The sequence below is a fragment of the Sus scrofa genome, chromosome 4 (genome assembly GCF_054392235.1).
Source record: "Sus scrofa isolate SSC_HxYL_T2T_F1_AM1 chromosome 4, Sscrofa_HxYL_maternal_Yorkshire_Landrace_v2.0, whole genome shotgun sequence".
NCBI classification, from domain to species: domain Eukaryota; kingdom Metazoa; phylum Chordata; class Mammalia; order Artiodactyla; family Suidae; genus Sus; species Sus scrofa.
In genome coordinates this window covers 5729491-5755106 of record NC_139386.1, presented here as the reverse complement: position 1 = coordinate 5755106, position 25616 = coordinate 5729491, and the positions used below count along the sequence as shown (strand labels likewise).

At 39.8% G+C, this 25616-nt stretch overlaps 1 long non-coding RNA gene across 5 annotated transcripts in view; it reads right to left on the bottom strand.

The window, feature by feature from the left end:
• Nucleotides 1-25616, bottom strand: part of LOC110260213 (uncharacterized) — a 282336-nt gene that overhangs the window by 231631 nt on the left and 25089 nt on the right. Inside the window, exon 1 of one of the 5 annotated variants that reach the window (XR_014842919.1) lies at nucleotides 14924-15060. The exons of 3 other annotated variants lie outside the window; for them this stretch is intronic. This is a non-coding gene — a long non-coding RNA (uncharacterized LOC110260213). Of the gene's footprint in view, nucleotides 1-6359; nucleotides 6517-14923; nucleotides 15061-25616 lie in introns of those variants that run through there. One more of the 5 variants, XR_014842921.1, reaches the window with a different exon arrangement.

Genomic DNA, 25616 nt, shown 5'->3' with positions numbered 1-25616 from the left:
GTTGCAAAGGGGGAGGGGGAGGGATTGGGATGGATTGGGAGCTTGGGGTTAATAGATGCAATTTATTGCCTTTGGAATGGATAAGCAATGAGGTCCTGCTGTGTAGCACTGGAAACTATATCTAGCCACTTATGATGGAGCATGAAAAAAGAATCTATACATGTATGTATAACTGGGTCACCATGCTGTACAGCAGAAAACTGACAGAACATTGTAAACCAGCTATAAGGAAAAAAATAAAAATTATTATATAAAAAAAAAATAAATAAAAGCAATAAATAAATAAATAAAAATGAGCAGAGAGGGAGTTCCTGTTGTGCCTCAGTGGTTAATGAACCTGACTAGTTTCCATAAGCACGTGGGGTTGATCCCTGGCCTTGCTCAGTGGGTTAAGGATCCCGAGTTGACATGAGCTGTGATGTAGGTCACAGATATAGCTCAGATCCTGCATTGCCGTGGCTGTGGCATAGGCTGGTAGCTACAGCTCTGATTCAACCCCTAGCTTAGGAACCTCCATATGCCACGGGTAAGGCCCTAAAAAGACAAAAAAAAAAAAAAAAAAAAAAAAAAAAAATGAGCAGAGGACTTGAACAGGCATTTTTCTAAAGGAGGCATACAGATGGTCAATAGGCACATGAAAAAATGCTCAACATCACTCTCATCAAGGAAATACAAATCAAAACCACAATGAGGTATCATTTCACACCTGTCAGAATTGCTGTCATCAAAAAGATAAGAAACCTCAAGTGATGGCGAGGATGTGGAGAAAAGGAAACCCTAGAATACTGTGGTGGGGCATGCAAATTGTTACAGCCACTATAGAAAGTAGGTTCCTCAAAAAATTAAAAATAGACCTACCATTATATCTAGCAATTTCACTCCTGGATATTTACCTAAAGAAAATGAAAACATTAACTCGAAATGTATAGGCTCCCCAATGTTCACAGCAGCATTGTGTACAACAGCCAAGATATGAAAGCAATATAAGCATTCATCAACAGATGAATGGATCAAGAAGATATGGTGTACACACACACACACACACACAGAGGAATATTACTCAGTAATAAAAAAGATGAAGCATTGCCCTTTGCAATAACATGAATTGGAGGATATTATGCATAGTGAAATACGTCAGACTAAGGAAGACAAATACTATGTTTTCACTTATATGCAGACTCCAAAAAACAAAACCAATTAACCATACAACAAAACAAAAACAGAGTCACAGATACAGAGAACAAGCTACTGGTTGCCAGAGGGGAGAGGTTTAGGAGGAGAGGTGATCTCAGTGAAGAGGATTAAGAGGTGCAAACCACTAGTTATAAAACACCTAAGTCACGGGAACATAACGTACATCACGGGAATATAATTAACACTGCATAATAATTTTATATGGTGTACAATCTATAAAGATATTGAATCATTATGCTCCACATGGGCCTGAATGTGCACGACTCTTTCAAGGTGTTTCAGAGACGTAAAGTAGAAGAGTAGTTGGTGGGTTATTCATCAGAAAAGAATGCAACTGGAACCAGGAGGCATGCTCAGCTGACTTCTGACCATTTAAAAGGTTTCTTATAATTTCAGGATGCAGTTTGCTTCTGCATACAGAATTCCATGGTATCCTGACAAAACCCCAGTCTGTTAAGCGTAACATACAAAATTCTGCAGAAGTGTATTTAAAATGTATAAGAATCTGTCCAAAGCTGATGAACTTGAAGTTGACTGCCTTCGCTTATTTCCTGGCGCAACCCGCCTCACACCATGTGCTCCCGTCACACCAGCTTTCTGGCTTTTCTTCTTAAACATTACATTCTTTTCTGCCAGGGCTCCTGCAACTGACTTTTCCTTTCTTAGAAGGCTTCTAGTGCTGATCCTGCAAAATTCCTTTTCACACATCATTTGTATATTTGTCATTATTATTTGAGTTTCCTCCATAGTACTTCCTACATCTGATGGAATAGATTACTTGATAGACTTTGTTGTTTTCTGTTTTTTTCTCATGAGGATAAGAATTTTTTCTGTTCTGCAACCCCAGCTCCAAAAAGAATTCATAATATTTGTTAAATGAAGTGCATGAACGATGCGTCAGTAAGTGGAAAACTCCCGCCTCGGATGTGCGTCCACTGACATGGGCTCCAGAACCTCCCCAAGGTCTGGGCCGCCGCTGCCCCTCCCCTTTCTCCTAATAGAACATTGTTCATGGCCTCTCCATGAAACAGATGAATTGTCAGGGCTGTGGAGGATTTTCTGTTTTTCTTCACATCAGGCTTGTAAGATAAGAGCTCTTATTAATACGATTTAGCAGCTTTTACTACTCAAGTTCAGAGAGGCTAAGTGGTTTGGCCAAGGTCACACAGGGTTATCAGTGCTGGGCTGCTTCTGACCCAGGTCTGCTGATAGTCTCCACTGACGGATGGGCTGTGTGGACTCTCTGTGGTGCTCCTGCTGCCCATGGGATGCTAATTCAGTTTAAACACCACTCGGCCAGTGGTGCCCCTGCAGCTCTTTAATCTATGTTCTGATCACAGATCATGTTACTTTAATGTCGCAACACTCCTTAATAAGCAGTGACCATGGGAGCAGATGGCCAAGTGTGGGAAGATGAGAATTCCAGAGGAAAAACAAGATAAACTGAAACACCACTGATGGTCAGCCTTTTCACTTATGTAGTTTCTGTACAAGTTGCAAAGCAATGTTTAGGACATGATTTTGGTTGTTTTTCAGTTTCTCTACACAGCCCTACAAAGAAGATGTGATAGAGTGGCTGACATCCACCTTATAGATGATGAAGCTGAGACTTAGATGAGGAGGAGGGATGGGTACAAGGCATATGAGTCGACACAGGCTGCCGTAACAAAAGAGCAAGACTGCGGGCTTTAAACCACAAGAATTTACTTCTCACAGTCTGGTGGCAGGGAATCTGAGATGGAGGTGCTCGGAGATTCATTTTCTGGTAAAGATTCTTCCTAGCTTACGGACGGCCACTTCTTGCTATGCCCTCACACGGCAGAAAGAGAGAAGGGAGACTGAGCTGTCTGAGCTCTCTTCTTCTAAGGATTCCGGAACAAGGGCCTCCTCCTCTTCTGACTTGTTCCCTGACTGGTATCAAATGTGGGAGGGAACAAACTACACATGGGATGGGCCTCGAAACATTACCAGTTAGCAAAAGAATATTCAATCAAATGGGCCAAGCGTGAAAGTGACAGATAGCAGGGTGCATTTAAAAAAATAAGTAGAGGAAACGAAATGCGTTCCTATAAGCAGTGTGCAGTTTATGCAAAGACAATTCTCCTAAACTGTGTGTCATCATGTTACTCTCATCACAATAACAACAACAATGAGGATAATACCACCTTCTTCCACATAACATAATAAGGAAATACCAGTAGGTAAGATTTAGTCCAGGACGTACAGATTTTGATAGGCGGTGTTGGGAAGGTAAGCAGAAGAGTGCTGTACATCGCGTGTTAGCTCAGTATTACAGCCTTAGATGGAACGATAGCGGGCTTGGAAATTTCGGTGGCATCTATAAATAAATCTAAACAGTAGGATGTGGAGACACCAAATGGAGGAGAAAGAAAAGAAGCAGGAGCTGACAACAATGTACGCTTTTTTATTTTTAAAATTTGCCCCATCATCTGGTCATCGGATTTCTTTATCACTGTGCCTAATGGAACAGGATTTAAAGACAACTGTATTAGATAGAGCGGTGACTCCTAAACCTAGGCTTTCACTAACATTTGACCCTGATTCAGTCCCGTGTTGTTCACACACACGTGTGGAAGTGCATTCCCAATCACGATCCCCTGGGTATTCTTAAAGTAGGAGAAAAATTTAATTCTTAACTCAAGAAATACGTGGGAGAACGACAGTTTTATTTATCGCTATGGAAAAACAATTAGACCTTTTTCATAATAGAACTGCTCTATTCCTTTATGGTAAATATAATTTCAAACTTTCAGAGCTGCGTTGTTCAATCTGGGAGGCACATATGGCCCCTGCGCATTTGAAATAGGGCCAGTCTGAAAGGAGACAGGTACCTGGTAAGTATAAAACACACCCTGGATGTCCAAGACTTACTGTGATGACAAATTTAAATACTTAAAACATTTAATTTTAACGGCAACCTGAACATAATTAGAGGTAAGTTTTGTCATTGTTTCTCTGAGCTCCCCTGACATCGAATCTGTTTCTTCACCTGTTTTTTCTTTTCCTTCTTCTCATTGTAACTCTATGAACTTGTGAAAGGCAGTGGTGATGTCCTTTATTTTTATATCCCAGCATGTGGCCGACAGCCTGGACTATTATAGTGCTTCTTAAAGTTTTCTTAATTATAACTTGGCGCAAAAAACCATGATTAATTCCTACAGATCTACTAGGTACACAAAATAACACCCAGAAATTTTTCTGCAAATTTTTGGAGTCCTATATTGAAAAATTCTAGGGTTTAAAGGGATTTTAAGATCAATGCATTTCATGAATCAGGGCATGCAATCTCAAAGTAGCAGCAGGAGGGAGTTCCCATCGTGGCGCGGTGGTTAACGAATCCGACTAGGAACCTTGAGGTTGCGGGTTCAATCTCTGCCCTTGCTCAGTGGGTTGATGGTCCGGCGATGCCGTGAGCTGTGGTGTAGGTTGCAGACGCGGCTCGGATCCCGCGTTGCTGTGGCTCTGGCGTAGGCCGGGTGGCTACAGCTCTGATTAGACCCCTAGCCTGGGAAACTCCATATGCCGCGGGGCGGGAGCGGCTCCAGAAAAGGCAAAAAGACAAAAACAAAAACAAAAACAAAACAAAAAAAAAAATCAAAGTAGCAGCAGGAGAAAATGGAATCTTTACAGATTACTCGTACTATTAGTCTGATTGGGAAAATAATGTTTATAGTAAAAAAGCGATCGTTTCATTTTGATAAAAGGCTGAAAGGCATGCCTGATTTCTGACTTGGACTCTATTACTGTACGTGAAAATGGACTTACCTCTCTGAATTCATTTTATTCATCCGTGAAATGGGAATGAAGAACTGAGCTAGCTACACATCAGAAAAGACAGGCGAGAACACCTGGCTAGAATCACGGGTTTACTATGTTAAGGGTCCTGCATCCTCTTCCAGCCTTTTGTTCTCATTCACCTTCTCCAGTGTCTCTCATTTCCGCCCTGATGCCTCCTGTTACCCTTTCCAACACTAAAACGATAAGTCGTCATACGCGGTACATGCCCATTATAAAAGAAAACCAAAACCTCTTAAGATCATGTCACATTTTGGTAAGCAACTTATTAAAAAGATGCTGGGATTCAAGCTCAGAAAAAAATATTCCACTATATAAATGCAAAGAAAGGAAATTCAATATTAAGGTCAATAAATTGTGCTTTGAAGAATGAAAAGATGAATTCAAAACCCATTTAATCTAGCAAAATTTGTTTCTAAAATATTTAAAATCCTTTACACAATAATTGAGGATATACTGATTTCCAATTTTGATAAAAAAGCCAACACTTAAGAAAACATGTATAATGAAGAAATAGCTGTTACTAATTCTGAACTTGATCAACAAGGGATATCACCAACCTAGAGACTAAGTAAAGTGTCAATTTGATTCGAGGACACCCACTATCAGGTAAGCTGTATGAGTATGCGTGTATGTGCACACATGTATACGAACATACGTGTTTAGCATACTCATTCTTGCTCTTTCTTTGTTTTTCTAGTTATACCACACACTTCCTAAGTAACTTTAAATGACTCTGTAATTTTATTAACCCATTCTCTTAATTAGTCTACTGAGGGCTTGTCATCTAGCTTTATTCATCTGAATGTGATCTCATTTTTCGAGGACACATTGCTTAATCCAATTTCTGATGCAGCTATTTTTGCAAGGTCCTTGCTACTCCTCAATTAACCATGTCTCTTTTCTCTTTGCTTTTTTCTCCCCACTCCACCTGCTCTTAAAGAGCCCATCAAATAAGAAAAACAAAAACAAAACCTTTGAGGCTGCTGCCAAATAAAATATGGGTTCTGCAAACTAAATGTCTCCCCAGGGCTCCTTGGTCCTCTTCTCTCCTCTGTGGTTGCATCCTTCAAATCCACTTATCAAATTTTTTCTCCTTTATGAAGCCTTTTTCTTTTCTTTTCTTTTTTTTTTTTTGTACTAAGAACCATGTGTTGTATATATTTTTGAGAACTCAGTAAATTTACTGTAGAAAACTTTAAACATACACAAACTGTAGAAGAAAATGTCCCAATGAAAATGTACAAAGGAGAGACCCCGGCCATGATGACTAAGCAAAGTCCAGCCAATGGCTCCAACCCCCCTCCCCCACGCACCTGCTTCTGTCAATTTGTTTCCGCATCTACTACCTTGCCTGACGTCACTCCAGTCCAACTAGCCAAGCTTGGACCCGGAAGACGTAGCCCACAAAAGCCTTGGGAAACCCTTCCTCCGGGCTCAGACTCTGGAGAGCATCTCCTCTGAGCCCGCCGGCGTCATAAACCTGAGTTCTCCACCTCTCCGAGTGCTCGCTTGGCGTCTCACCGGGTAAAAGAGCTGATCCACTGCAGCCACAGAGCTGTAGCCAGAGCTGATATGCTGCAGCGCAGGGCTGCTGGGTAGCTGCTGTAACAAAACTAGAGAGAATTAATTACCACGTCCCTCACCCAGATTCAATAATTACCACCTAGTCGCAAACCATGTTTTCTCTCTATCTCCACCTAGTGCCCATCTCATATCACCTTGGAGCTGGCGATGGATTACTTGATCCTTAAATATTTGAATAGGTATTTCTAAAAGATAGTTTTTATCTTTGTGTTTATTTTTATTGAGTTATGATTGACATACAAATAAGCTGTACACATTGAATGTATACAAGTCAATGAGTTTAGGGATAAGTATAGACCCATGAAACTACTGTCAACGTCAAGACGATAAACATATCCATCACTTCTCAAAGCTGGAAGAAGAAGAGGGAGAAGAAGAAGGAGAAGAATCTTAGCAGAAAATACAAGTTTCTCTTAGAAAAGGAAAATTCAAAATAAAGCAAATGTTTTAACATATTGTTCTAAAAATTCCAGAAGATTAAGAAATGTGTGGCACTTTTGGTGGCATGAGACCAGTGCTAATGCATTTTCTCAAGTTTGCTAAAATATTTGCATTTTCACTGGCTTTTAATTGCTAGCGTTAATTTGTCTATTAGCAGCTGTTTTCTCTTTTTAGGACAAGCAGCAAAAATAGGAGCAAACAAAGCAAGTGAAAATGCTATTGTGTTGCCTGAAGTTCTAGGGAGTCAAGGAATGTGAATGATACTTAGAACTGATCCATAGAAGGTATTCATTCGTACAGGACTTCTTTTCCATAGGTCTATACGCAAAAGACATTAAACTGAAAACTACAAAACACTGCTGAAAGTATGTTCTAAGCACATGGAAAATATATCATGTTTGGACTTGAAGGCTAAAGTTGTTAAAACGTCAATTCTTCTCAACTTTAACATAGATATACAGTCAATGCAATGCCTATCAAAATTATCAATGTTTTATAAAGACATGCTGATTTAAAAATTTACACAGAAATGCAAAGAACATAGGCTAATAAAACAGTTTTGAAAAAGAAGAAAAAAGTTGGAGGCTCTACCTGGTTTGGAGACTTAGAGCTAAGTTATAATAGTGCTGCATTGCCAATAATGCAATCCACCACCACACGTACAACGTCACAGGGAAAAAGAACCAGAATCTGGCTCTCTCAAGTTATGTGTGGCCCGTCCCGCATGACTGGTCCCCGTATTCCCAGCCATTGTGAGAACAAAACTCCCATTGAGGAGGGGCTGAGTTGCTGTGGAGAGGGGGCTTAGAGGAGTGAAATGAATCAAAGGCAAGGATGGAGAACATGCTGACTGGACAGAGGTGAAAGGCAGTTACTCCCTTTGCAACATGTGCGGTATCAAAGGGCTGAGGTGACCTGCGAATAGCATCCCAAATCTGTACACCACTGCCACCCCGCTGGACTGCATTTTTCCACTTTCTGGAGATGAAATGACACCATACCCTGTGGGAGAGTAAACCATCCTAAAAATCATGCAACCCAATTTGAGAAGTACTATATCAGTAAGTGGTAGAGATGGGATTTGAACCTAGGTCTTCTTGACACCAGTGCTCTTTTCCTGCCTTTATGCCACGATTGTCTTGGTATTCATCTGTAAAATAGGATAGTATGCCACACATCTTATTTTCTATGTTATGCTATTAACCTAATGATAATATCTGTTAAGGCATCTCTCTGTGAAGTCTTATGTGACTCACCTAAACATTATAAAGAGTCCCTTCACTCTTGTATAATAGGGCACGCCCTTTTCTTCATGCATCAATGACATGTACATGAGATTATTTATACATCTATACTTCTGATATGAGTTTTATTTACTTGGAAGAAGTGATGGTGGCACAGTTATTTTTATATAATAAAGACACAGAACAGTGCCTGGAACATGGTAGAAAATAAAGGATTGCTACAGTGATAGAATGATTAGAGGACTCATATCTATTCCATTAAAAAATATGTTTGTGACTCTCCCTCAGTATTAAATCAGAATTGATGCCAACAGACAAGCTGTCCTCAAAATTTTTTTTGCATCTGACCCAAAATAAAACTACTAAAAATTCTATTGGTGATGGCAGTTCTCACAAGAGTGGAGTCCAATTTCATAGCTTTGACAGTCTAAAATAAGCCCTGGATGAAATTCTAGAGGCTTACCAGAAGTAACCTAGTTTCAGAGCCAGGCTCAACCAATACAAAATTTGAAGAAGAAGGAAAAATACACACACACACACACACACACACACACACACACACACACACACACCCCTGTAGAATGTATTTCAACCAGGCAGTTTCTGAAATAATTGACATGGAATGAAATGGTGAATTGAGGCAGGCATCATCCAGAGAAATGGTGTATGGTTGAAAAAGAAACAGATTTGCTTCTGGCAGAACCTCCTTGATCCCAGAGGCTGAGGTCATGTTTGCAGTGAAGTGGGATATGCTGTATTTCTGCAGCCCAGTGGAGCAACCAATAACTAGTGTTCTGGGAGATGGCTGCTGCAGAAACGCAATCTGGGAAACCAGGCAGTAGGTGACAGTAACCCCGCTCAAGGGAATGAAAGAAACTGCCTTGTGCTTTCTAGAAGTGCTTGGTACCAGATGTGGCCACCGGTGGAGGAGGAGAGCTGGTTAAAGATATGAAGGGACTCCAAAGGCTGCTTGTCTCCATAACGCTGTTGACAGCGTGTTTCATACTACTTCCCAAGGCATGGCCATCAGTATTTTATTATTTGTCAATTATTTGTAAGTACCGTGAGAGAAGGAGCTATGCCTTTTACCTGTACCAGGTGTTACTGAGAACTGGCCCTTGTTTAAAATCACGGAAACATGGACTGAAAGAATGATAAGGATGAATGGGCTTGTAGGTGCATGTGGTCCCAGCCTCATGAAATCTCACAATTCCATTTTACAGAGAAGGAATGTGAGGACCAGAGTGTACGGAATAGCCACGTGCTGCACAGCTAATGAGTGGAAAAGGACAAAAGCCCACTGTACTCCTCTTTTACTTCTGTGCTATCGCTTCTGGCCTCCTGCTCGTACCCACCTCTTATCCCACCCACCTTGCCCCTGCGGAGGGAGGGGGGGACAGTCATTATTGTGACAGCATGCCTCAAGCAGAGCAGCTGGCATTTAACGAGCTCTCTCACAGGAAATGGCCAACATCATTGTTTTTAAAGGTGACGTTTATTATTAGCAGAATCATTTTAATACTCTTTGAAGGGTTTTTGGCAATGATGTGCTGATAAATCTGAAGAACTTATCCTCTGTATTAGTTTGCTAAGGCTGCCTGGAACAAAGTTCTGCAGACAAGGTGGGTTAAACAATAGAAATTAGATTTCTCTGTCTCTAAGACTAGAATTCTGAGATCAAGATACCATCAGGGCTGGTTTCTCCTAATGTCACACTCTTTAGCTTGTAGATTGCAGTCTTCTCGCAGTATTTTAATGTGATCTCTATACGGCTGTGTCCTAATCGCCTCTTCTTATGAGGACACCAGTCCTATTAGGTGAGGGCCCACCCAAGTAACCTCATTTTAACTTAATTACCTCTGCAAATGCCTTATCTGCTCATATAGTCACTTGTGGGTAAGAATTCCTCTTAGACTTTTTGCGGGGACACAACTCAGCCCATAGCACTCCATTTAAACGAGCTATGATTGGTCACATTTTCAGATCTCAACGGGAGTAAATGCCACCTCTATGACCAATGTCAAGCTACCAACATGACGTAACCAAACAGAGTCAGAGAGATGTACAGTGTAAGCCAGCTATAACAGCGCATCACTGATACTCAACCCTTCTGCCCTACTTTCTGATAGTCCACGGCTATGAAAGCGTTATTTTAACTGAATATCATCTCCAAGTTCTGTATGAGCTGGAAAAGGCATCATTCAGGGGGTCTCTATTCAGGTGAGGGATCCTTGGAAACTGGCTTAAAGTGAAAGGTGATATTCATACAGGGGACCTGGGCGATATATCCAGAAGCATAATGGGAATTGTGATGACATTGGGGGATTTAGGTTAAGTCAAGAAGTCAGAGAGGGGGGAGAGTATATAGTCTGAAGTCCAAAGTCATAAGTCAAATGTGAATCCCTCCCTCATTTTCATAAAAATCTTCAAAACTCAGCAATAAGAAAAAAAAAATCCCCCAACCAAAATAAACATTAGCAAAAGCTTGAACAAACACATCAGCAAGGAAGATATAGAGATAGCAAATAGTCACAGGAAAATATGCTGTGATTACTGGCCATTAGAGAAAGGCAATTTAAAACCAAAATAAGATACTGCTACATATCTATGAGAATGGCAAACAAAGTCGAAACTAAAATTTTAAAACAACAATACCAAGTGCTGGTAAGGATGCGAAACAACTGGAATCGTCACACACGACTGATGGGACAAAATGGTAGTGTCACTTTGGAAAACAGTTCAGCAGCTTCTTATAAACATAAGCATATTTTTCTTCCATTTGACCATCAATTCTACTTCTAGGTATTTACCCAAGATAAATAAAAACTTACAGTCATACAAACTTCTACAACGTTTCTCTAGCAGCTCTAAACTGCCAAAGCTGTGAACATCCCAAATGTCCTTTAACGGGTGAATGGGCAAATTAAAGGGTGTATCTACACAACCGAATACTAAGCAACTATAAAAAGAGCAGGGATAAATCTCAAAGATGTGCTGCCGGGCTAAACCAGCATCAAAGGTTCCACACTGTATGATTCTGTTTAAATGACATTATGGGAAAGGCAAACTACGGCGAAATTAGTCCAGTATTAGATGACCTGCTTCATTATCTCTAACAGAGGATGTTAACAATCTCACCAGTAGGAGAGTCTAATGAGATAATGAATACAAAATGCGCTAGAAACGATCAAGTCATAATGAATATCAGGGTTTGTTACTGATGATTCATATGAATACTTCTTTTTAGATGATTTTTTACTTTGTCACTTCTTATTGAAGTGACATTGACACACATCCCGTGAACTGTTGTAGCAGCATATCTTTTTTACAGTTCTGTTTGTCAGTTAAAAAAGAAAAGAGAACCAAGGAAAAGGTAGAAATGGAAAAGACATAAAAATCTCTAGGAAATAGAAACTAAATTTTAGTGAAAGAAAGCTAGTCAGTGGTTTCATGAGGCCAGGAAGGGATGTGATAAGAAAGGCCTGTGAGGACACTGTCGGGACGATGGAGGTATGCTCATTATTCTGACCATCCTAATGCTTTCCAGGATATATACAGAGGTGAAAACTTATCCAAATATATACCTTATATATGTGCAGTTGGTTTTGTATAGATTATACCACCATGAGTCTATTAAAAATGTACTCATGGAAATACAAAGAAAAAAATCTGAATGTGGTGGGTTAGGTAATTGAGATCCTTACATAATAAGAGGAAATAATTTTTCTGGCCACATCCACAGCATATGGAAGTTCCCAAGCTAGGGATGGAATCCACGCCGCAGCAGTGACCCAAGTTGCTGCGGTGACAATAGCTGGCTCCTTAACCTGCTGAGCAACCAGCAGAACTCCTAAAATGGAATATTAAAAACAAACAAACAAACAAACAAACAAACAAACGTACACCTTATTCTACAGAGGATATGGCCTTTGAAAGGTTTTTAAGTGGAGGAGGAACGCAGTCCTATTGTTTTGCTAAAAAAGACCACCGCACAGCAGTGTGGAGACAGGGCTGGGGAAGGCTGAATCAAGGACCCACGTGTGGGTCCCATTTGTGCTGCCTGGTTATCTGGTCCTTGTTACCATGAGCTCCCAGAGAGTAAAATGTGAAAAGAAAATTCCAGCAGACCTGAGTTATGAATATGAATGCATGCTCCACAGGCTAGTTCTTTGTTGCATGTCTAATGAGCAGATCAAGGCTCCTTCGGGGGAAGAAAGGGCGCCAGGTGCAGGTGGAAAGCTGGGGTGGTGAGGAGGGCAGCTCTGCCCCAGTTCCTTGCCGAAGCAAGTGCCTTCTTTCACTAAACATCAGGCCTGACTATGCTGTACCATCTCTCGTTTCATAAAACATTCTTGATTGATAGCCAACTGTTTAACCTTACTAAAGAGAAAAAGAACATGTTTCCTATTCAACTTTGGAGAAACAGTGTTTAGAAGTTTTTTTTAGTTTCAGATCTATCGGGTGATCAAGTATGACTATTTGTAAGAAATGCACATTTCAAAAATCAAAATGGGAAGAATCTCTCATCTGCCAATCTTAGGTCTTTCTGATCTTCCCTGGTGAAAGCAACATTTCGTCCATGCACAGATCCACGCCTACGCTCATGGTTCTGTTCCTATTAGAGTCTTTGCCAGGAATGTCTTTTTGCTCCTTCGCCCACATTTCTTCAATAAAACTTCACCTAGATTACCCTATGCAGTAAGATGAACTTGTCTTTATTTTCTACCATTCAGAAGCTGTACATCTGTCTGTTATTAAACTGACAAATATTTACTGGGTTTCCATTACTTGCCTAACACTTTTCCCGCCACAAAAGGTAGGCAATGGAAAAAAAAGATTCCGCCCTCATGGAGCTGAATACTCTCTTAAGGAGACAGAGGAAGTCAAAACACAAAACAACTAGCATATGGAGTATGCTAGTTTGATAGTGACAGGCGCCTGCAGGAAAAAACAAAAACAAAAAAAAACAGGGAAGGACAATGGACCACTGATGATCAAGATCAAGAAAACATGAAAAACAAGGTTAGATAAGTAGCAGTGTGTCGCGAGACATGCTTCTACAATATTTTCTTAGCCTCTTTGCTGAAAACCCCCTCTTGTCCTGCTTTACTTTACCCCATCTTCCTGCTTGAAAAACAGTCACAGTGCCGGCAAATGTCTTAAGTTTAAGAACAAAGACCTAAAGGCATAAGTTATTCATCAGGTCAGCTGAATGAGGACATAAGGCGTTGGTCTAGGCATGCTGACCTGTGCAGATTGGCACACCATTTGCACAAGCATGACATGTCCTCTAAAGAATAAGAGAAAGAGGAACCTCATGGCCAAGTGGTTTATGAGCGGTTGTTAGCAGAATATGCATTAGCAAAGAGAACCAAGGTGCAAATCTAGGCACACCAGGCGCAAATAGGCAAGCCCTTTGTGGAAGCACAGTGAGGATTCTCTGAAATGCTATGCATAGATAGCTAACTCAAATGCTAATGATTGTTAAATACCTGAAGGTCAGAGTAGAAGCTTAACCCTCTACCAGCTAAGTGACTTTTAAAATAATAAAAGAACTTATAAAATAATAAAAAAGCACCTATATCCTGCACCTATAGCCCCCTCCTCACTTGATGCAATCCTAAAGAGCACAGTAAAAGCAGTGTGGTTTCTTGAGGTGGTGCTCTTGGTCCCCGAGATCTTGAGTGCCCCGTTCCCACCTTTACTTAAGATAAATGCCTCTGTGTCTTGTTTTACGTTAACTTTTTTCACAGCACGGGTTCTTCAGCCCCATCCTGCTGAGCTGGTCTTGGCAGCAGTGGCCAAGGTGGAAAATGGCATCGAAGGTAAATGTTAGACTCGCATATTATGAAAACTACCATTTTTTATTTTGGTGAATTTGAGCATGTCATTTCCCTTCTTTTTATGTTTTACTCGCAATAAAAGGTAAATATTGAAATTTGTGGATAATAAAAACTGTGGAAATAGAGAACATTTATTGAGCCCTGATTTTGTACATCAGGCATATATAATTCTCAAAACAACACTCAAAATGCATTTCATTTTCTCCATCCCTCTTATAGATAAGAAAATGTGGCTCTGAAAGGGTTAAGTATCCTTCCCGAGGGTGTGTAGCCAGCAAGCAGCAGAGCTAGAATTATGTCCCTTTTTTTTTACAAGATCCACAAAATATAAGGGACCTTACAGCATCCTTCTGCCGCTTCCTCACCTGAATCATGCATCCCTACCTTTGGCCAGCTTCTCAGGGGGCATTTTGTTGCCTTCCAGCCACAGAGGCTCCTTGACTGCAGTGCCCTCTTCCAGACCCCGACCCACATTAAAATGTTCACACCATGCAGAGAAGAACTTAGCAGAACCCAGGGAGAAGCTCAGGAGAATTTGACGGAAGAGAAATCCAGGTGAGCCCCTCCCTAAGGCTGTTCTATTAATCATACTGTGTAATTCACTATACATCCTTTACAGAAAATAGCCAGATTAACATATTTTCATATACTTGCTGCAAGGGATATATCATTCTTAGAAGAAAATGAAGCATGATGTGTAGGAGAAAATGTCCCAATGAAAATGTACAAAGGAGAGACCCTGGCCATGATGACTAAGCAAAGTCCAGCCAACGGCCCCAACCTCTCTCCCCCACGCACCTGCTTCTGTCAATTTGTTTCCGCATCTACTACCTTGCCTGACGTCACTCCGCTCCAACGAGCCAAGCTTGGACCTGGAAGATGTAGCCCACAATAGCCTTGGGAAACCCTTCCTCCGGGCTCAGACTCTGGAGAGCATCTCCTCTGAGCCCGCCGGCGTCATAAACCTGAGTTCTCCACCTCTCGGAGTGCTTGCTTGGTTTCTCGCCGGGTAAAAGAGCTGATCCACTGCAGCCACAGAGCTGCCGGAGCTGGTACGCTACAGCCACGGGGCTGTCGCCAGAGCTGATATGCTGCAGCGCAGGGCTGCTGGGTAGCTGCCGTAACAGACGGAGTTCCCATCGTGGCTCAGCGGAAATGAACCTGACTAGCATCCATGAGGATGCAGGTTCGATCCCTGGTCTCACTCAGTGGGTTAAGGATCCCGTGTTGCCGTGACCTGTGGTGTAGGTCACACGTGCGGCTTGGATCTGACCTTGCTGAGGCTGTGGTATAAGCCAGTGGCTACAGCTCTGATTTGACCCCTAGACTGGGAACCTCCATATGCCACAGGTGCGGCCTTAAAAACACAAAAGAAAGAAAAGAAAAAGAAAATGAAGCATGAAACCCAGTGAACAAAATTAAAGAAACATCTGAGATTACTTTTATGGAAGTAGTTCAAGATGATAAAAAGTTACAAATAAGCACTGGCATACAGTAAGTATCTGCACACACATACACACACACACACTACATGCTTGTGTACAGGTGTATGTTGACACGAGAAGCAAAGACACTTCTGGTTAAATGTTAACCTCATCTTCTAACTATGTGCCTTGGAAAAACACCCATCCTCTCTGACCCTTGATGTACACATTTGTCAAATTAGAGTTAGCAATGCCCATTTTCCAGGCTGGACTAGACTGAATGACAGCATATATGTGGAAAGAATTATTGAGCTTGCTCGTTTGTAGTAGTAGCTTCAAATATGCTCTTTCTTTTTTATGCCAAATGAGGCCAGGGTCTAAAATATTTAGTTTTAATTTGAATGAGGTAGTTTACATTTTCTGGACAATTGCACATGATACCATGTGTTGGACGACAAGGAGCTAATAAATCAAAATTCCTCTTTGCTGACAGGATATTTCCACATCTCACCATCACATTAACTCATGTTCTACACCAGGCAAGCTGCCAACACTGCTGGTTAAAATCGGTAAGTCCTGAAACAAGGTGAAGCAGAAGGTGAAGACTGCTGGCATTAATGTGCAGTTACTCTGTCCTAGGCGTTTTTAATAATTTTCTATTAAACCTCCACCAAAGCCTCAGATAGACAGTCATTTGCTGACGGCTGCAAAGCAGGTAACTGGTGAAGCCTGTAGGACAGCCTGCTACTGGACACACAGGTCTGCCACCTGCCAGCCCTGAAACATCCGTGTGCCTCCTGCCTGCATTCACTAATTCATTCACGCCTTCCCCAGCCAGGCTCCTATGTTTGAGAATTCACATGTACACATAATAGGACCTCCTCTCCTAAGGAGATCATGGTCTATTTGGCATAGAATACAAGTCCCTCATCTGTAAAATGGGGAAAATACACCCTGCCAATCTCACAAGGCTCTTGTGGGAGTTAAATTTACATATCTGAATGTCTTCCTGGGTTGCGAATTAATGTAGTAGTGGGGAAGCAGTAGTGCTGTGGCTGAAATTGAAGCAGACACTGAGATCTGGGCTTTTGACAGACACACACACACAGACACACAGACACACACACACACACTCTTTGCCAAAGCCCCCAAAGGAGCACGGCGGCGCTTTCAAAAGGAAAGAAAGAAAGGGCGGGCCCATCAGTCACCCCTCCTCACCACAGGGAGCCGCTACTCAGGACTCCCACATTGCAGATCTGTCAACTTAGCTCATGTGCTTTTTAATTACTTTGCTAATTAGTAGGCAAACTAAAATTAGAGGAAGCTCCCCCCCTTTTTAAATATTTCCTATGTTTCCCTCTTGCATTTTAATTGCACTCTGCTGCTGCCAAACATCTGTGGGCAGGAGAGGTGCTCTAAGACTCTACAACTGGGGCTGGATTAGAGGACCCTGAAGGCTGGGAGCGAAAGAAGGTGGGTCAGAGGCTGAAGGATGTATTACAAAAGTTGAACATGTAAAGATACAGCCAAGTAAAGAAAATGAGTATTATCTGAATGTACACTTCTCCTCAGGTACCATGGACTGAGCACATACTACGTAGCACAACACTGTAACAAATACCACTTATTCCTGTAATTTCACAACAATGCTATGAGGAAGGTTTTATTATAATGCCCAATTCTCTGATGAGGAAGCAAATGAGAGAAGTAGTTTGCCTGACTTGCCATAATATTTATAGTTATAAAATTATGAAAAAGAGAGTCAATCTAGAGACTCTAGTTTCACAGCTCACATCCTTACATCCTTACTTATATCACACATTACATCCTTAATTATATAACAGTCAGGTGAGTTTGCTTGCTATTCCTGTTTTAGACCAGGAAACAAGTCTCAGGGTCACATATGTTGTTCATGGTCACTCTATGTATGAATCAAAAAACCTACAGCTTGAGTTGCTATAGCAAAGTCCCAAAGATTGGGTGGCTTGAACCACAAAAAATTTATTTCCCTTACTTCTGGAGGCTGGGAAGTCCAAGATCAAGATTCTGGGAAGGGAGGTTTCATCCTGGGGCCTCATGTCTTGGCTTGTAGGTAGTTGCCATCTAGTGTGTACTCACATGATCTGCTTTTCCTGCATCTCAGGAGATTTTTGAGAGGAAGCTCTTTGTGTTTCTTCTTATAATGCCACTAATCCCATCCTGAGGGCCTCACCCTTATGACTTCATCTAACCCTAATTATCTGCCAAAGGTTTCACTCCCAAATACCATAACACTGGGGGGGGGGGGTAGTTATGGCTTTAATATATGAGTCTTGAGGGGACACACACATTCAATCCCTAATATTCTGCTTCTGGTACCCCCAAATTCATGCAAAATACATTCATTCTATGCCAACAGCCTCAAAGTCTTAACTCATTTCAAAATCAACTCAATCTTAAATATCCTCTAAATCATAGAGGGGTAAGACCTGAGGTCCAATTCATCCTGAGTGGTTAGAGGATACCTTTAGACACAGGACATTTTTGCTTGTACCTGATCTCAGTGGGAAACTTCCGAGTTTCTCACCACTGAGTATGATGTTAGGTACAGGTTTGTGGTAGCTGGCTTTATGCAGCATAAGAAGAGCCCTTTGATATTCCCAGTTTACTAAGTTTTTATCATGCATAGGTGTTGGATTTTGTCAATTTTTTTTGGCATCTATTGATGTGACCTTGTGATTTTTTTTTTTTTTTTAGTCTGTTGCATTAATTGATTTTTGAATGTTGAATAAGCCTTGCATTCATGGGATAAACCCCACTTGGTTGTGGTGCATAATTCTTTTCACATATTGATGGATTCAATTTGTTAATACTTTATTGAGGACATTTACGTCTATGTTCACAAAAGATATTGATCTATAGTTTCCCTTTCTTACAACATCTTTGTCTCATTCCAGTATTAAGGTAAAGCTGGCCTTACTGAATGAGTTAGGAAGTATTTCCTCTGCTTCTACCCTCTCTAAGGGATTATAGAGAATAAGTATAATTTCTTCATTAAATGTTTGTTTGAATTCACTGGTGAACCCATATGGGCTTGGTACTTTGTTTTGAGAGATTATTAAATATGGATTAATTTCATTAATAGATTTAGGCTTATTGAGATAGTCTACCTCTTCTTGTGTGAGTTTTAGAAGATTGTGTCTTTCAAAGAATTGGTTCATTTCATCCAGGTTTCCACATTTTAGGCATGGAACTGTTCATAATATTCCTTTATTGCTATTTTGATTCCTAGAGGATCTGTAACAACGTCTCTTCTTTCATTTCAAAAATTAGCAATCTGTTTCCTCTCCCTTATTTTCTTAATCTAATTATTCTTGATTTTAGTGATATTGTCAAAGAACCAGCTTAGGTTTCCATTGATTTTCTCTATTGATTTCTTGTTTTCAATTTTACTGATTTCTGCTTTTTTGATATTACTATTTTTTAATTCTACTTATTTTGAATTTAATTTGTTCTTTTATTAATATTCCAAGGTAGAAACTTAGATTATTGATTTTAGATCTTTTTCTATTTTCTAATATATGCATTCAGTGCTAGCAATTTCTCCCTAACCACTGCTTTCAGTGAATCTCACAAAGCCTGATTTTTTTATTTCAAAATATTTAAAAATTTCTCTTGATTTTGGGAGTTCCCGTTGTGGCTCAGTGGTTAACGAATCCAACGAGGAACCATGAGGTTGCGGGTTGGATCCCTGGCCTCGCTCAGTGGGCTAAAGATCCGGCGTTGCCATGAGCTGTGATGTGGGTTGCAGACAGCGGCCCGATTGCGCGTTGCTGTGGCTCTGGCGTAGGCCAGTGGCTACAGCTCCGATTAGACCCCTAGTCTGGGAACCTCCACATGCCGCGGGAGCGGCCCTAGAAAAGGTAAAAAGCAAAAAAAAAATTTCTCTTGATATTTTTTTTCTTTGACTCATTTGTTAGACATGTTATCTCCACATATTTTTGATTTTCCAGTTATCTTTCTGTTATCAATTTCTAATTTAATTCTACTGTTTCCTGAGAGCAGTAATACAATATACAACTTGTGTAGCTAATATTTACTTACAATTTCTGATTGTATATTAATATATGAACTTAATTTTTATTTTATGCATCTTCCTTACTTGGTTTTTAATCAAATAATAATTTCATTAACTCATATGCTTAGGTTTCTTCCTTCTATTTTATTGAACAATTTAACTCTTACAGACAAGTATGGCATAGTGTGAACATTTATTGATACTATTATTTGGAGTTTGTAGAAGGAAAGGTTTTTGACCATTAATTTAATTTATTTAATACGTATTAGCTTATGAATGTTCTATTTGTTTTCTATCAAATTTGACAAATAATATCTATAAAGTTACATATTTCCTTTAGTTTTAGAATTTATTAGTATATAGTGGTCCATAATATTAATTTTTAGTCTCAGATGTATCTCTTTTTCTCAATGAATATTCCAGACCAAAAATTTATCTAATTTACTTCTAAAGTATGACTTCTTAATGCATAAGTATGTGCTATTGTTTTGGTTGCTATATTTTCTACTTTATATGTCATGCCCCTGTCTTTAGTACCTGTCTCTTTTCCTTTGGGTTTGGCTAGGTGACTCTTTTCCAACATCTTGAATTTAATGTGTAATTTATTTTATGCTTCTTTTGTTTGTTTCCTCAGAGATGTATTTAAAACTACACATACCTCAGTACTGTTCTAGCTGTGTCTTCATTTCTGTCTAATGTCACTGTTGGCAAAGAAGACAAGGGGAGCCTGAGGAAAGAAACTGGTCACTGCAGGCTGGTATGCAGCAGGTTGAACAAGCAGCGGATTTTTACAGCATGCCTGTCACCAGTTACGTAGATCTTTCCACCCATCCTCTAGAATTTGAAAAGTTTATAGAGACGTCTCAGTGGGGTTCAGTGACGTACACCATCCAGAGGGTCTCCACCAGACATGCCTCTCACAGCTGCATCCTTGGAACAGCTCCTGCTGTTGACGAAAAAAACGGAGGAGTGCACACATTGCAAGAACAGGGAAGGGCTGCGGAGCCCCGTTGCTCCAGTCCAGCTCCTGAGTCAATCTGCAGTCTTGTCCTCTCTATGACCACACCCAACAGTAAGTCATTCTGTATCCACATTCACTTCATTAAGCTGCTTTTTCCAGCTACAGTTCATCCCATTGTTACTACTCACAGGTATATACATTGTTTCTAGTATATTATTATTATAAATGATATTATGATAAACATACCTGCATTTATAATTCGTAGGTGCTTCAGTTTTATTTACTTCCAAGTCATATTTTGATCATTCTGGACTCTTACAACTAAGATTATTTAGTCAAAATATAGGATCCAGAGACCAGGGAGGAGCAGTCACGAGACAATAGTGCAGCCTTGGGGCAGGGTCATGATTCCTCCTCAAGGAATGTACATAACAATAACTCTGAGCCTTTCTGCAGAACTAAAACCCCCAACAAATGGAAGCACTATTTGATGAAGCAGTCTTCACTCCTGGAAGGAGGAGGCCCACCAGAACCAGCCCTGGAGCCACCAAACTCCAGCTTTGAGAAACATCGCAATTTTGCCTCTACCCTGATCCTTATCTGCAGTACTATTTTCTACTCCCCAAACTATACCACCGCCTCCTAATCTCCCCCAGTGGGAGAACATAGTATTTAACGCATTAGCCTGCTGCTGGCAAAGCAATAAAACTGTCTTTTTCTCCTTCACCCTCCAAAAAAAGATATATTCTTTTAAAAAGCTCTTTTGACACCCAAATTAATTTTTTGTCAAGTTACTCTAACCATTTTATTACCATGTAAGATATAGAATTTTGCCATAATTATTACTTTCTCTAACTTAAAAGAATACATTTCTGAGAAAATGGGCCATTCTAATGACCCTTGCCTGAATCTCTTAACATTTTTACTTTGGGGAAAACTTAAAAAAATTTCTGGTTCTCAGTCTTTTAAAAAGGTAGCAGTAGACATCAAAATATTCTCTTCTGTTTTAACCTTCTTGGTTTTAACAATCTGCAGTTACTTATGTGTTCATAAAAAAGGTAGGGTCATATTTTTCAGTTTGTAATTCTTTGCCTTATAAAACAGAATCCCTCAAATATTTTGGCCTCAAGATTCCTCTACTGAATTTTCAAATAGTGTATGCTTATACAGGTTATATCTATTGATAATCAGCATATTAGAAATTCTAAATTAAGCAATAATTAAATATGTATTTATTAGTTTTAATAAAACCAACTTATTTATATACTCATTATTTTACTTATTCATTATTTATTAATTTAAAATAGCTTTATTAATCACAAGTTAACATGAATAGCATGTTTTATGTGTTTATATTTTCAAAATGTGCTTTACATGTTTATATTTTTCTAAATTAAAGTATTTGGGAGAACAGTGGCATTAGCTTTAGATTTTTGAAAGAAAATTGTAATAGCTGGCTTAATAACAGACAGCTTGATTCACATGTCAGCTGCTGCATTCAACTTGTTGTAAGCTTTTATTTTATTTTACTTTTTAAATATAATAAAGAATATCTGGCTTCAGACAGAAAAGCAGTTAGACTTTAATAACCATTTTAGATAATTATGGATGTTTTTGCTGATCCTAAACCAAACTTGATTAGTGTTAAGTTTCTTAAAAATGAATTGCAATGTGGAATCTAAAATCTATATCAAAAACTTTGTATTCTGTTACATAAACATCCATTAGTCTATCTTGCATTTTGAGTAGGTCTTTTACTCATCCATGATTTTGCAACATGCATTAGTCATTTAAAAATATTAGTTCACTGTATATAGCTCTTCCTACTGTTGACATATTTAATTATAAAACATAAAAACAAATTTGTTAATATTCCCAGTATTTCCATAAGAAAAGTCTATTTAGAAACAATCAACCTCATCGTAGGAGAAACAATTCTTCCAAAATTCTATTTTCATTCATGAACTCAAATATTATCACTGGTGATACAGTATCAATTGTCTACTTCTTCTAAGAGACACATTCACTTATTTGTTCCTGAGGTAAAATCTGCCACACACCTAAGTCTAAAAACAAATAGTCTGTCTCCAAGTTATTTTTTCAGGTAAAAATAGTGTTCCAGAGAAAGGCATATAGTTCAGCTTAAGATTCAAACACACAACATTTTTTTGAGGCAACCACTAAGGAATGCATCAGAAATGCCTTCCATGTACTTTTGGTTTTGCCACAGAATATTCTAAGTATGCAAGTCTCATAATTTGATAAAACTAAGACTTTTGTTGCTTTATCAAGGGAATTTTAAAGCAAAATAGACTTTTTTTCTTACATGTTTAAGCATCAGGCAATAAAAAGACGTATGTTTACTAGCAGAGGTACTTCCACCGCCTTGATTAGTACCAAGATGCCAACAACTTCAGCCACTTCTTTTGTATCATTAATGCCCGCGCTCACGAAAGGAACGCAGGCACGCAGTCTCCTGGTACTGTTATAGAAATAGTGCAGGCTCATCACCCCACTGGAAGGGTCGTGGGGATCTTTGGGCCCACGGGTGCACTTTGAAAACCACTAGCCTAGCATGGAAAGATAACACCACTCAATCTCCTTGTGCTGAAATAAGTGAACATTTTTGTGTAAGTCACTCTCCTTTAGGTATTTTTTAAACACAAAGTTAATCACTAGCTAATAGAGAATCTGGTGTAAAACAGAGCATGCTATTGCTATGAGAATCGAAAATGTGGTATTAACGCAGTGGAAAGGGTTTATCAGCAGGCAGAAGGGTCTAGCCATTGCAGTCTGCAGAGCCTGTGACCTGTCAAGCAGGTTCAGACTGTTTGCCTAATTACTGTCTGCTTTATCTCTAGACCCAGGCCATGCGAAGGCCAAGGATGAGTCTTGGGCAACATTACAGAAAACATTTAGAATGGTGATCTGTATATAGCTTCTTCTGGATCCATTCAGCAAAGTCAGACAAGAGGAAAGTAAACATAATTTATCTTCCAAACTCAGACTCTTTCACAGTAACAGGGAGAACTATTCATAAATAAGTCTGGACAAGAAGTGTAAGTCAGGACCAAGTGAAATGGAATATATGTTCAACTTGTGCAAGATGGAGATCAACTCGTATCATATCATATACGCCACTCTGCAGCATGACAAGGAGGAAACCTCGCCGTGTTCAGGGATATGCTATGTGTGTGTGGCTTGTATTCTAAGCTCATTGAGAGTAATGTTATTTGTAGCACTATAAAGTCGGAAAAAAATGTTTTTGTATAGAAACTTTAAACAGTCATAAGGGATCACTGGAGAACCGCCACCAGAGCACCTGTAGGCTGGCAGGTGCAGCTCTAATCTGACCCCTAGCCTGGGAATTTCCATATGCCACAGGTGTGGCTCTAAAACGAAGAAAGAAAAAAAAAAAGAATGTGGCACAAAATCTTTTTCAAAGGCCCCACCAACTCTTCAAGCATTCCCCCTAGACTTTGGGAAGAGCAGCACTGAGTCAGTGGATTTCTCATTTGAACCAAAAGTATCAAATGGCCGTAAGCTACTAAAAGGAGAAAAGGAGGAATGGACCAGAGAAGTTCAAGGCTAAGAGGCAAAAATTATCATATTTGAAATCATTGTTGTGACAACATCTTTGACTGAGGTTATTTGCACAAAAAATAAGTATAGAAAAACATGCTGGCTGTCCACGAAGTTTTTAAGGAATAGGCATTTCCTAATAAATGGCGAACTCAAGTCTATAAAGCAGAAGCCTATCTATACAAAAATGATTCTTCTCTGCAAAGTCATTAGCTGGCAAAGAGTCAGCTGCAAACTGGATGGAGAAGTTCCCATAACATTCGGAGACCCTGGAGTTTGAATCTGATGTAGTAAGTTTAATGCAAGTCTGCGATGTATTTTGGGTTGAGTAGATGGAGAGGTGTCGTCATCTTTAATCCACTGCTATTTCATTTTTCTGTCACATGCAGCCAAAATCAGTCCTCAACTTATACAGTCTCCAAATTGAGTTGACTTACACTTTGGCAAAAAGAAGCTGACCCACCTACATCATTTCAGTCTGTTTTGTGCTAACTTGTGCTGGCCTGTAGTCTGAAATACACAGACTAGGTACCAGAGCTCTCCAAACCAGTCAGTGGTTGTTCCTTTATTTCTGTAAAAAATGCCTAACTCGCCCCTCAAAATAACTGTCTCTTTGTGATTAAATAAGCCTCGTAATTTACAAAAGTACGCATGTCAAATTTTGTGAAAACTCTGACATTACCTTGGCAGGATCCCTCATTTAACACTATGTGATTGAATAACTGAATGAAAGTTTGCACACCCCATGAACTGACTATATTTAGTATTTCCTCAGATTTTTAGCCTGTCTCTTCCTCTTTCCCTGTACCTCTCTCTCCTCCCTTCCATCTCCCGCCTCCCCTTCCTGCCCTCCCTCTCCCCTCCTCCTCCGCCTCTGTCTTCTTCCTCTTCTTCCCCTAGGATCTATCTATGAGGATCTTAGGAAGAAAGGCGGAAAAGAGTTAGAACCAGCTTAGTATCTCTTTTTAAATATATCATGGAATAGTATGAATTTCTGAGTAATATTGCATTTTGCCCATTTAGACACGACAAAAATATCCCATAGAGGTTATATAACTTGTCTAAGTAGTGTTAAGTGGTAGCCTTATAACTTGTGTAGTAGTTATCTAGCGGTTTATTTATTCACTTATTCATTCAACAAATATTTTCTCAATTACCCTTGGTATTCAAGCCCTGTGCTAGGATCTGAACATATAGTGATCAACAAGACAAGTGATTTTCCTATCCTGATCTTGATCAGACATATGTTTCTGAGATGAGTCAGATTGAAAAAAAAAAAAAAAAAAAAAGAGTAAACCAATATACAAAAGAGTATTTAGATGGTGGACTGCTGCAAAGAAAATTCAGTGTAATAATCTGGTAGAGTGAATAGAGGATGTTGGTGGGGACTGGCTGACAATGTCAGACATACATAAAGAAGGCCTCCATGGAGTTCCTACTGTGGCGCAGTGGGTGAAAAACCTGACT